This window comes from Bacillus rossius, chromosome 1, assembly GCF_032445375.1.
Source record: "Bacillus rossius redtenbacheri isolate Brsri chromosome 1, Brsri_v3, whole genome shotgun sequence".
NCBI lineage: Eukaryota > Metazoa > Arthropoda > Insecta > Phasmatodea > Bacillidae > Bacillus > Bacillus rossius.
In genome coordinates, this window is record NC_086330.1 from 13,818,429 (window position 1) to 13,831,361 (window position 12,933).

At 41.1% G+C, this 12,933-nt stretch overlaps 1 protein-coding gene across 1 annotated transcript in view; it reads left to right on the forward strand.

Moving 5' to 3' along the window:
• The window catches only part of LOC134528639 (cyclic AMP-dependent transcription factor ATF-6 alpha), an 89,487-nt gene that overhangs the window by 18,446 nt on the left and 58,108 nt on the right, over positions 1-12,933 (forward strand). The window lies entirely within an intron of this gene.

The following is a 12,933-nucleotide window of genomic DNA, read 5'->3' on the forward strand; positions in this document are numbered from 1 at the left end:
CTCTGAAGGGGAGGGGGGGGGGGGGGCGAGGACTATTCCCGGCGGGGTTCAGCCTGGATTCTTTGCAAAGTTTGGGGGGGGGGGGGGGGGGGGTTGACGTGCTCCCATGTCCAACCTGGATGTCGCGGGACGGCAAGCTCATTCATGCATTTCCGACGACAGGCATTTCCAAGAACACTAAACACGATTAGGTATTTTTGTGGGTGCTAGTTCTTTGATTTAAAACTCTTTTTTTATGGTTTGCACTGTATGTCATATGCCTCCGTGATATAAACAGTGCTATCCAGCAAGGCGCGTGTCGTCAAAAACGTAGAGTTGTAGGTAAACTCTACCTATTACGATCACTGCGTAAAACAATTAAACTTTAAATTGCTCGTATAAATACATACAAACAAATACTTTTATTTTTATGAATAAAAAAAAGGTACAACTTTCATAACTCGGAAACGGCTTCAACGATTTAAATTAAAATTTATATTAACTTTTTTTCTTTTCAAGATGTCTTCCCTGAAAAAAACCAAAGATTTTACAAAAATAAATAAGACGCCGAGAACAGGTACTGGTTACTTATACGAGTTATGAACAAGTATAGGAGCTGATGAAGTCTAGGAATACCGCTGCGGATCGCGGAGTTGTTATTCTCTCTCCCCCCCCCCCCCCCCCCCCCCCCCCCCCGGAACTGTGACCCGGCTCCGCCGACTCTGACCCTGTGCCTCGGGCTGCCTGGAGCAACGCCGTCATCCCAGACCGCGCTTCGAGCGGCGGGAAAGCGGCGTCTTTTGTTTTTTTTTTGTCAGTTGCGCTTTCGCGAAGCAGGTCGCGCGCGGTACCGTCGCCTACCGCCGCTGCTGTGGATGCGGCGGCTGCTATCCCCGCCCCCGGCGGGGACGCACCACAACGCCGAAATGCCAAATTGACCACAACGCCGACAGCTAGAAAACTGCTGTGTACCACAACGCCGAATTACCACAACGCCGAAATACACTAACGCCGAAAAGTGTCATTGCAGGACTGCCACAAAGGTTAGGTTAGACGAGGTTAGGTTAGACTAGGTTAGGTTAGACTAGGTTAGGTTAGACTAGGTTAGGCTAGACTAGGTTAGGCTAGACTAGGTTAGGCTATATTAGGCTAGGTTAGGTAAGGTTATGTTTGATTGTGGTATTTGGGCGTTAAGGTACATTTAAGAAACACACACAAATTTATTCAGTTGTTATTTCGGCGTTGTGGTACACAGCAGTTTTCTAGCTGTCGGTGTTGTGGTCAATTTGGCATTTCGGCGTTATGGTATTTCGGCGTTGTGGTAACGACCCCTATCCGGTGGGTGAACGAGGCAGTCAATAGGCAGAGCCAGACTGTGTGTGAGACGCAGAGGGGATTAATATTGTGCCCCCCCCCCCTTTTTTTCCCCTCTATCATTCCCACCAACAAATGGAAAGAATATAAACGCAAACAGCGGTAAAAGTAGTTATTTCCCTCCCTTTTTTCCAATTCCGAAATGAAATTCTGTGTACGCTCGTGAAGTGTCCAATGAAACTAACCCTTTTTTTGCGGACGAGGCACACTATATTGGATAAATCTAAGATAGAGTAGGGATGACTTGATGTAAGCTTTTGGACATACACCATTGCTAAGCACATGTATGTGTAGAAGAAAACTACAAAAAACCCAAAAGACAAAAACACAAATTAAGCAAAAAATTGCTGTTGTCAACAGGATATAAATACCACATAATATTCCATAACAGGTATATAGTCAACAAACAAAGAAAAATGGACTAACAGAACGGAAAAAAAAACACAAAATCTGTCCATTTTTCTTTGTTTTTCTTTGTTTGTTGACCATATTCCTGTTATGGAATATTATGTGGTATTTATATCCTGTTGACAACAGCAATTTTTTGCTTAATTTGTGTTATTTGTCTTTTGGGTTTTTTTGTAGTTTTCTTCTACAGACATACATGTGATTAGCAATGCGTATGTCCAAAAAAGCTTACATCAAGTCATGCACTCCCATTGCACAAATCTTTCAAAGATAATAGAGTAGGGATGCATTATATATATATATATATATATATATGTAATAACAGCTATGTTCTTATTCGTCGTGTAATTCCGCGCCTCTGTCGGTATCGGCACCCACGCGTACGTCCACCGCAGCCGAGTGTCGCTGGAGAGGTTCTGTGGTTGAAGTTCCCATCCTCGGACACATTGCATCCAGGAGTTGTGGCATGCTGGGAGGTCTTTTCCCCAATAATGCGCCGTAGAGGGAGGGAGTAGGCCTACTATATGCACTGTGAAGCTATGATAAAATGTCCTTATCTCTGGTGACACCGACTTGATTTTGTCCACTACACGAATGATAAACTCTATTTAAATTTATTTATTTAAAAATATTTAGAGGGAAAAGGACCAATAGTAGTACAATTTTAGAATTCAAACTATATTGCATGACGAAAAAAGAAGTACCTCAAATAAACTGAGGATTATTTTTAAGTAGCTGGGCTTCTGGGTTGTAGCCGCGTCCTTGGCGAATAATAATAATGGTGAATTATTCGCCAAGGACGCGGCTACAACCCAGAAGCCAAGCTACTTCAGACAATGGCCGTGAAAGCCTACGAACATTATTAAGGATTTTTTTTTTTTTTTTTTTTTTAGTTCCAGATAACTATATCTTCATGGAAACTATGCTGTATTCCAATTTCCTAGTTCTGTGTTCTATTGTGAACAGGGTGAACATCTCACGTGGTAGGAAGAAGTGTGTTTTTGTTGTAGACTTTAAGAAGTTGGGATATTTTGTCAAAGCCTCGTGAGTTCATGTTCAGTTTTAAGTCAGAAGCCGTAAATTGACGAAGATACCTGGATAGTGTGTAATCAGTTGAGGCAGTGATTTTTCGCGAAACACCATTGATTACTAACTAGAATGTCTGCGCCAGCGATAAAAAAAAGTTTTACGAAAGCTTACAGTAACGAGTTTCCATCAATACTCGAGCAATTTCGCATTTTGTAGCGTGTGCCGTGCTGATTTTTCTATCTCGCATAGTGGAAGAGGAGACATTGTGAAACATGTCGCTACAAAAAAAAAACACAACGGACATGTGAAGTGTATTGCTTCCAATAAAAAACTAAATTTTGCTGTAAACCGTGATAATAGTGTTACACGATCAGAATGTTATTTTTAATATTTTTTAGTTGAACATAATTTAGCGCTGTCGTGTAGTGATCATGCAGGGCAGCATTTTAGAAAATTGTTTCCCGATAGTGACATTGCCAAAAAATACGGCTGTGCAAGGACCAAATCTGCAGAAATATTGGGACAAATGGATCAAAGCTCGCATGAGAAACTTGTAGCTGTGTTACGTAATACACCATTTTCCATCGCAACCGATGGTAGTAATGAAAGTGATTGCAAACTTTACCCCATTGTGGTTACTTTTCACAGTAAAGACAAGCTCGAAATTCATAATAGGCTCTAGGCAGTAGCAGTTCTCAAAGGCGACTCAACAGGAATAAATATTGGTAATATTTTACTTGATACCTTAAAAGAAAACAATATCCCGTTTTCAAACTGTGTGGCGCTAAAAGCTGACAATGCGCCAGTGATGATGGGTCATAAAAGTGGTGTGGCTGCTGTTATGAAAAGTAAAATCGAAAATTTGATTGCTGTTGGTTGTCCATGCCATTTGATAAACTTATGTGCTGAAAAAGCTGCTGCTTGTCTTCCATCTAAAGTGGATGACATTTTGATTGATATATTTTACTACTTGGAAAAGAGTGTAAATAGGAAAGAAAAGCTAAAAGAATTTCAGGTGCTGCATGACGTAGACACTAGAAAGTCCTCAAACATGTGTGTACACGATGGCTTTCGTTAGGAAAATGCTTGAAAATGTTGGTAGAACAATGGCAGCCATTAACTGGTTCTTTTTGTTAGAATATCGCCCTGAATTTGCAGATGAAAGCAGGAGCACACTTCAGAGCTACAAAATCCCCAAACTAGTTTCAAAAATAGGTGAATGTTCAATTCCATCTCAACCATGCAGTCAAAGTAACCTCACAGTTTTGTCCAGTGCCACAAACACAGAAAGTAGTAGTAGTACAAACAGTAGCCATGCAGTGTCTTCAAATGTTAAAAAAAAATTTCCAAGTTCACTTTTCCCAGTAAAATAGCTTCTAAACCTGACAGTTCAAAGAAGCGCAGTTCTAAAATAAATGTGACCAGCTCAAAGAAAATCAAGTTAACACACAGACCTAAAATGAAAACATCAGTTTCTCAGGTAAGGGCAGAAAAAGGTAGACCTATGTCATCCCAACGCTATTCATGTTTTTATCTAGTGATTTAAACAAGGCATTTTGCATGTTTCTCTTAAATGTAATGCCAATGTTCGACAAGACCAATGTACCACTACAGTCGCAAGAACCTCAGATTCAGAAACTGAAATACACACTTTACGACCTGTTGGTTGCGAAACTTGATGTCAAAATTTGGGTGTGCTGATGTAGTAAAATCATCTACTTCTCTTTTGGAGATTGATTATCACACTCATGATAATCAAAAATAGGATAAAGATTTGGTTATTGGTAGTGCGGCATTCAAAATTGTGGGTGGCTTGAGTGTTGAACAGGGCAAATTGTTTTACAGTTAAATTAGGCAGTATTATGTGGCTGCATGTGACTACATAGTACACAAATTTCCTTTAAAAAGTACATTTCTAGCTCATGCAGAAATAGCGTGCATTGAAACCATAAGCCATGCATCATTCTCTAGTGCAAGATAGTTTGTTTATAAATTTCCAAATTTTATTATAATGGAAGGACATGATATAGATGCTGCAATTGATGATTTGGAGTCACAATTTTCTTCATTTCAAATAGAAAATATTCCTGAGGAAATATTGAAGCAGGAAAGAATTGACTCTAAGTGGTCATTGATTGGACAGATGAAGACTACAGATGGGAGTTTGAAGTATGACAAGTTAGCTGAACTTATGCTAGGTATTTTATCCATTCCTCATAGTAACGCCGAGTGTGAGAGGATCTTCAGCCAGGTAAAGAAGACAGAAACCCAATTCAGATCGTCATTGTCGGAAAAATCGCTTGAAACATTGCCAAAAGTAAAATCTGCACAAGAGGGCGTGTGTTACGAACAACACTTCGATGAAAAATGTTTGAATGCTGCAAAATCTGCAACCTATAATTTGTTGAAATAAATTTTGAAGCTGAGACCATGTAACATGTATGCCTATATTACGTTATACTTAGGTAGCTCATGTGTATAGTATATGCTATTTTTTATTATTTTCATATTTGTATTTATATGTTAATTCAGTTTTTATTTAAATGTATTTGTGACATTTTTTTGGTTTGTGTACCTAGTTAGTAAAGATGTATGTGGTTAAGTGTAAGAAGGCGGTACGCCTTAACTTCGCCACTTAAAATAAGGCAATAAATAAATAAATAAAGATAGGTTCTTGTGGAGGATCGATTACTCGAAAGCTGGACACGATTCGGGAGAATATAAAACGCAGAGAAGACGAGAACTTCCTGGTGTGATTCGTTCGTGAAATGACTCGTGACATCGGGAGTCAAGAGTAACCGGTAATCCGCAGTGTCTTGCGTGTTCACTGGATAACTAATCAAAGAAAAAGGTAGTTGAGTGGGGGTTAGCGACTCAACAAGTATCGCGTTACAATTATTCATGGATATTATATGTTTTTTAATACTAAATTTATCGGTGGGAGCTTTGAAATGTGTTTACGCACTTTTTTTTTAATATATAGCAGTCGTTATACAGCTGGACATCTGGGATTTCAGCAGTCCTAGCCGACCAGATTGTGATAACCAGCCATGTGACAAGACTAGCTGCCTGGGATGCGTGAACGAGTTGGGAATCTAGAGGTGTTAGCGGATCCGGTTGTTGGTGGTCAGAACTAAAAGAACGAAATGAACGAATCATTAGAGACCGGAAAAATTCGCTGGTTCAATGACCTCCAGGATAGACTCCACTATCCTCTACACACACGGGCAAATGCCAACTGTTCATTGGCTGTTGACTTGTGAGTCGTCTCGACTGGGTGGCCTGTGATTCGACACTTCTATGAGTGAGAGGGTCTCTAATTGGCCCTCATTACTCCAGATTAACAGTGAACTAATGACAGGAGCAGCACTAAGGTATACTTATTTTGAACTGTAGCATTTCACGAAATCATATCCGCGAATTTTTCAGGTCTCTACGAATCATTGCTAGAGACCCGGAATTTCGCGGATTCATTTAGTCGCAAGCAAGAATGCAAACCTTCACACTCTCGCACTGTGTTCATGATAGGCTAGCTGTTGTTTGGACACGCCCCTCTACGACCGTGAGCCAATAATGCCCAGCTAGGAGAGAAGTAAGCGAATCAGGTAGTGTCAAATAACAAGGATAAAAATGTTCTCGCTAAGAAATCAACCAATGGGAATGTAAACATGGGTCGAGCACACCTATAACTTTGAATTCTATCCTGAGGCCAGAATAATCCGCGAAATTTCCGGGTCTCTAATCATTGCATGTAACTGGTTCAAATGAAATGGAATCGGCCAATTGAATAGTCCTGCTGTTAGGTGCCGTCTCGAGCATCTGTGGGCAGTTATACGCGACCTTCACTTGCGCAGGAGGAAGTGTACTCGCCGGACACTTCATTCCGGCGTGCTTGCGCGCGGCGCTAACCATCGCCCCCTCCTCTCCCTTGTTCGCACCTGCCGCTCAGGTGAACGACTCCTCGGTCGACAGCCCCGCGTCGTAGCGCGACTTTCGCACCACGTACCGCAACTATCGTACAGCGGATTCCTGCGCGGAGGACATGGACGGCCCCTTGACTAGATTCCTCACAGATGAGCTGACCGGGAGATTTTTTCGAAAAATATTTTCATTTTATTAAAACCACGTGAATTCATTAATGTTTATCTGTTCCCTTGAGGTGTCACAAATTAGCTAGTAATATGGATTGCTTTATAACCTCTTCATTAGACAATGATAATATTTCCAAGATAATAGTTTAAATATTTTTTCGTTGTCTTTTGATGTAAAAATTGTTTTGAGTGCTCTAATACCAATTCTAGAGAGAGAAAATGTACTTTATGAACATGATGCCAACTATTTTTCATTAAAAAAAATGAACATAGTTTTCTTTACCTCCGGAGTATGTTAAAAGGTTCCGAAATTAATACTTCGATTGTCACTGATGTTTGTGAAGTTAAAAATGGTGTATTGAATTGGAGGTTGGATATAAACGATTGGTGGGATGCGGACTGCGCCTCGGCACGTCCTGCCTGTGGACTCGGACAACAGCGGATCTAGACGAGGATGGTGTGTGGTGAGACGAGAACTCGGCTCTAACGGAGTGAATGAATGGGTGGGGAACGCGGGAGTGCCCAGAGAAAGCCCGGGGACGCACCACAACGCCGAAATACCACAACGCCGAACGTACAATAACGCCGAAAACCATAACGCCGAAAACCATAACGCCGAATGCCAAATTGACTACAACGCCGACAGCTAGAAAACTGCTGTGTACCACAACGCCGAATTACCACAACGCCGCAATACATTAACGCCGAAAAATGACATTGCAGGACTGCCACAAAGGTTGGGTTAGGTAAGGTTAGCACACAAATTCATTCAGTTGTTTTTAATTTTGCTCCTGTGCCCCCCCCCCTCCCCGCAGCAACATTTTTCGGCGTTGTGGTACACAGCAGTTTTCTAGCTGTCGGCGTTGCGGTCAATTTGGCATTCGGCGTTATTGTACGTTCGGCGTTGTGGTATTTCGTCGTTGTGGTGACGACCCAGAAAGCCCTGGTGCTCGTCAGCCCGCCGTGTCGCCGGGGAAGCAGGAAGCGCGGCTAACCTGCGCATCCTGTCTCCCGCGCGCTTATCGCCCCAGCGGCAGTGTTGTGTCGAGCCCGGGGACGACGATAGTTCAGGAGGCCGAGCAGACAACTGGAGTGTGATGGAGATCACGGATAGGTAGAGAATACCCGTGAGACACATGGCGAAAAATTAAGAAAGATTTAGAAATAGGATGAGAGAGAAAAAATGAGGGGAGAAAATATGTAAAACAGAGAGAGAGAGCTAGAGCTAGAGCTAGAGAGAGCTAGAGCGAGAGAGCTAGAGCGAGAGAGCTAGAGAGAGAGAGCTAGAGAGAAAGAGAGAGAGATATCGAGAGAGAGAGAGCTAGAGAGAGAGAGCTAGAGAGAGAGAGAGCTAGAGAGAGAGAGGGAGAGCTAGAGAGAGAGAGCTAGAGAGAGAGAGGGAGAGCTAGAGAGAGAGAGCTAGAGAGAGAGAGAGCTAGAGAGAGAGAGCTAGAGAGAGAGAGGGAGAGCTAGAGAGAGAGAGCTAGAGAGAGAGAGGGAGAGCTAGAGAGAGGGAGAGCTAGAGAGAGGGAGAGCTAGAGAGAGAGAGAGCTAGAGAGAGAGAGAGCTAGAGCGAGAGAGCTAGAGCGAGAGAGCTAGAGAGAGAGAGCTAGAGAGAAAGAGAGAGAGATATCGAGAGAGAGAGAGCTAGAGAGAGAGAGCTAGAGAGAGAGAGGGAGAGCTAGAGAGAGAGAGCTAGAGAGAGAGAGCTAGAGAGAGAGAGAGCTAGAGAGAGAGAGCTAGAGAGAGAGAGGGAGAGCTAGAGAGAGAGAGCTAGAGAGAGGGAGAGCTAGAGAGAGGGAGAGCTAGAGAGAGGGAGAGCTAGAGAGAGAGAGAGCTAGAGCGAGAGAGCTAGAGAGAGAGAGCTAGAGAGAGAGAGAGCTAGAGAGAGAGAGGGAGAGCTAGAGAGAGAGAGCTAGAGAGAGAGAGAGCTAGAGAGAGAGAGGGAGAGCTAGAGAGAGAGAGCTAGAGAGAGAGAGGGAGAGCTAGAGAGAGAGAGCTAGAGAGAGAGAGAGCTAGAGAGAGAGAGCTAGAGAGAGAGAGGGAGAGCTAGAGAGAGAGAGCTAGAGAGAGAGAGGGAGAGCTAGAGAGAGGGAGAGCTAGAGAGAGGGAGAGCTAGAGAGAGAGAGAGCTAGAGCGAGAGAGCTAGAGCGAGAGAGCTAGAGAGAGAGAGCTAGAGAGAAAGAGAGAGAGATATCGAGAGAGAGAGAGCTAGAGAGAGAGAGCTAGAGAGAGAGAGGGAGAGCTAGAGAGAGAGAGCTAGAGAGAGAGAGCTAGAGAGAGAGAGAGCTAGAGAGAGAGAGAGCTAGAGAGAGAGAGAGCTAGAGAGAGCTAGAGAGAGAGAGAGCTAGAGAGAGAGAGCTAGAGAGAGAGAGCTAGAGCTAGAGAGAGAGCTAGAGAGAGAGAGGGAGAGCTAGAGAGAGAGAGGGAGAGCTAGAGAGAGGGAGAGCTAGAGAGAGAGAGAGCTAGAGAGAGAGAGAGCTAGAGAGAGAGAGCTAGAGAGAGAGAGGGAGAGCTAGAGAAAGAGAGATAGAGAAAGAGAGATAGAGAGAGAGAGAGCTAGAGAGAGAGAGAGCTAGAGAGAGAGAGAGCTAGAGAGAGAGAGAGCTAGAGAGAGAGAGAGCTAGAGAGAGAGAGAGAGAGAGAGCTAGAGAGAGAGAGAGCTAGAGAGAGAGAGGGAGAGCTAGAGTGAGAGCTAGAGAGAGAGAGCTAGAGAGAGAGCGTGCGTTAGAGAGAGAGAGAGATCTAGAGAGAGGGAGAGCTAGAGAGAGGGAGAGCTAGAGAGAGAGAGAGCGCGTTAGAGAGAGAGCGCGCGCTAGAGAGAGAGCGCTCGCGTTAGAGAGGAGATCGCGCTAGAGAGCGAGCCCGCTAGAGAGCGAGCTAGAGCGCTAGAGAGCTAGAGCGAGAGAGAGCTAGAGAGAAATAAACATAAATGCGTTAATCTGATTAACTCGGTGTAATTCCAAGGGGGCAAAGGTTGGAATGTCTGCTGGATCCTATAGCAACGGTACTTGCAGAGAAAGGAAAATAGGTGACGGTAAACAACGCGGTAATGAATAAATATAATAATAATAAAAACACCATAATTCTTCCTGGGAATACACCAGAACAGTGTAACTTGTACTTTTCCTATAAAAAATTGTCTTTCATTTAATTAATTGCACAGTGTTTTAAAAGTCAGTACAAACAATAATTATTGAGTTTTCGCTAATCCTACTGCCTGCGGATCGTGTGAGCTAGCCTCTCTTAGTAACACTTTGCGCAGTTTTGAAGTAACGTTTCCAATAAATTACGCCATTATTTGAAGTAGCGCTCTTTTTAATTTACGTGAATTGTTATTTTTGTGTAGCATTAAAGCCAAATGCAATGAATTAATAATGCAGTGAATCAACAAACGATAGTTTACTCTTTTTTTAAATAGCTATTTGCTTCTTTCATTGCGTATTTACTTTAGCCCAATTAACATAGATCAATGGTTTATATTACGCAGTAATATCTACGATGCTTGAGTGTTGAACCTATGTTTATATTACGCCATCCCGCAAATCAGCAGCATCTCCGGTGAAAAAACAAGTCAGGAGGCTAGTTATTTCACTCCATCCAGGATGCGCTGGTGCAAGTAATGTAGGTAGCGAAACTTGGTTCGAAAACTAATAATTTTTTAATTTTATTCATAGTTGTAATATGCCTGTCTACCTACGGCAAAAATGTCTTAGATGGTATGCGTAAATAAAATATATAAATACAATCACAATAAAAAAAATAAACAGATCTACTTACGAACAAAAACACAGAACTACAAAAAAAAAACATGAAATACAAACAAAAAACCAAAACAGGACAATAGATAAAGTAAACACACATTGATTTAATCATAGATTGTAAATAATGAACCAATGTAAAGACTTACGGTAATTTATTTCCTTTATATTTAATTTATTATTAAATAAGGAAATTATGCGATTGAAGTTTTTAAAAATACTATTAAAAATGTAATTTTTGTTTAAAGCACATACTCTCTTATGGAAAAAGAAGTATTTGTTTATCGCTCACTTTCCCAGGAACGTTTGTTCCTCTGAGGTAGTGATCGCTAACGAGCCACACCATTTGGTGAGGGTCGTAGCTCTGTCCCAACACCCATCACTGTAGTTTACGAGGGGTCGTTACCACAACGCCGAAATACCACAACGCCGAACGTACAATAACGCCGAATACCATAACGCCGAATGCCAAATTGACCGCAACGCCGACAGCTAGAAAACTGCTGTGTACCACAACGCCGAAATACAGTAACGCCGAAAAATGTTGCTGCGGGGAGGGGGGGGGGGCACAGGAGCAAAATGAAAAACAACTGAATGATTTTGTGTGCTAACCTTACCTAACCTAACCTTTGTGGCAGTCCTGCAATGACATTTTTCGGCGTTGTGGTAATTCGGCGTTGTGGTACCAAACAGTTTTCTAGCTGTGGGCGTTGTGGTCAATTTGGCATTTCGGCGTTATGGTTTTCGGCGTTATTGTACGTTCGGCGTTGTGGTATTTCGGCGTTGTGGTGCGTCCCCGTTTACGAGCACCAGAGCCCTCAGAATTGGAGGCGTCGTCAAAGTGATGACCGTCTAGGGCCGGCTTTAGACGGTCAATCATTTTGATCAAAAGGTTGCGTCAATCGATTGAGTCAAGCGCGACAAAAATGGCGGATGTGACAGGCTTCACGATTATAAATATTTTCTATTTCCATCTCGTCGCTGACGCGGCGTGACTGGAATGCGTGTCAGAATTTTGGTTTTCGTAAGATGTTTAAACTGGTGCGTTGGTAATGTAGTAATTCTTAAATTTTTAAGGTTTTGTTTACAAAATTTATCAGTGACATCTCTGAAATGATTTACGCACTGTGCATTTTACATTATTTAATGTTAAATTAAATTTAAAAAAATTCTCTCAAACATATCGATTTAAGAAACATCCCTTTCGGCACAGCCTACAGGCGTAGGTAGATTTCGAAGTACCTGTTTCGTCTGGAATAATTTTGGAAACTTCTATAAACTCCTGGAACATTTTAAAAACTAAATGTAGCCTACATAATATTTTATATGTTAGCCATTATTTAAAAAAAAAAGAATTTCGAATTAGCATTTTCTCATATTACATGCAGCGAAAATATTTTGAATGTTTTTAACTTGATGCATTCAGCATTAAAAGTCTTAATAAATGTCATATTATACATACTAAGATAGATATGCAATTATTTTTGATCTTCAAACACTATTTTTCATTCTTTGCACTAATACGTGATGGTATAAATGTTTTTGGACAAAGTTTTAAGGTAACATTTAAGATGGTTATTAATAAATTTAATACTAAGAATTTATCAATTTTTTTAATTTTAAACACCTGTTTTTACGGTAATATTCTATTCATCAAAACTTGTTTTTGCCAGAGGTTTTAGGCGTTTTTACAATAAATTATTAATGGATTTGATAGAATATCTATAAAAAAAAGAAATGACATTTTGTCTTTCTACCCTTGTTATTTCCACCCCTTGCAGTAATGCTTTGTATTATCAAAAATTGTTTCAGACAAATGTTTTAGGTATAAATCACAATATTTACAAACAATTTGAACGGATTTGATAGTGTACCTACAAAGGGAGTTACTATTTTTTTTTTAATTCTACCCTTAATTTTTTCAACCCTTAAAAATAATACAAAATTTGTACAAATTTGATGTTGTGCCTATATTTTTTTTTTCTGTCCTCCAGCCTTTGTTTATTCTACAACTTGAAGTAATAGTTGGTCGTATTAAAAAAAATTTGGGCAAAATATGTTTTTATTACTCCTACGAGTTATAATACGTTCATATTGATGTGATATTTCCCATATTATGGGAGTTACAGCAATTTTTCTGTTTTTCAAAAAACCTTCCCCATTTCTACCCCTTTGGTCGAATATGGTCTGTTAACGAACTAAACCGAGATTTTGTACTACTTATTTTATTTATCAGTTTAGATGTGATTTGTGAAAAATTTATTTGTGAAAAATTTGCGACAATTATTGTG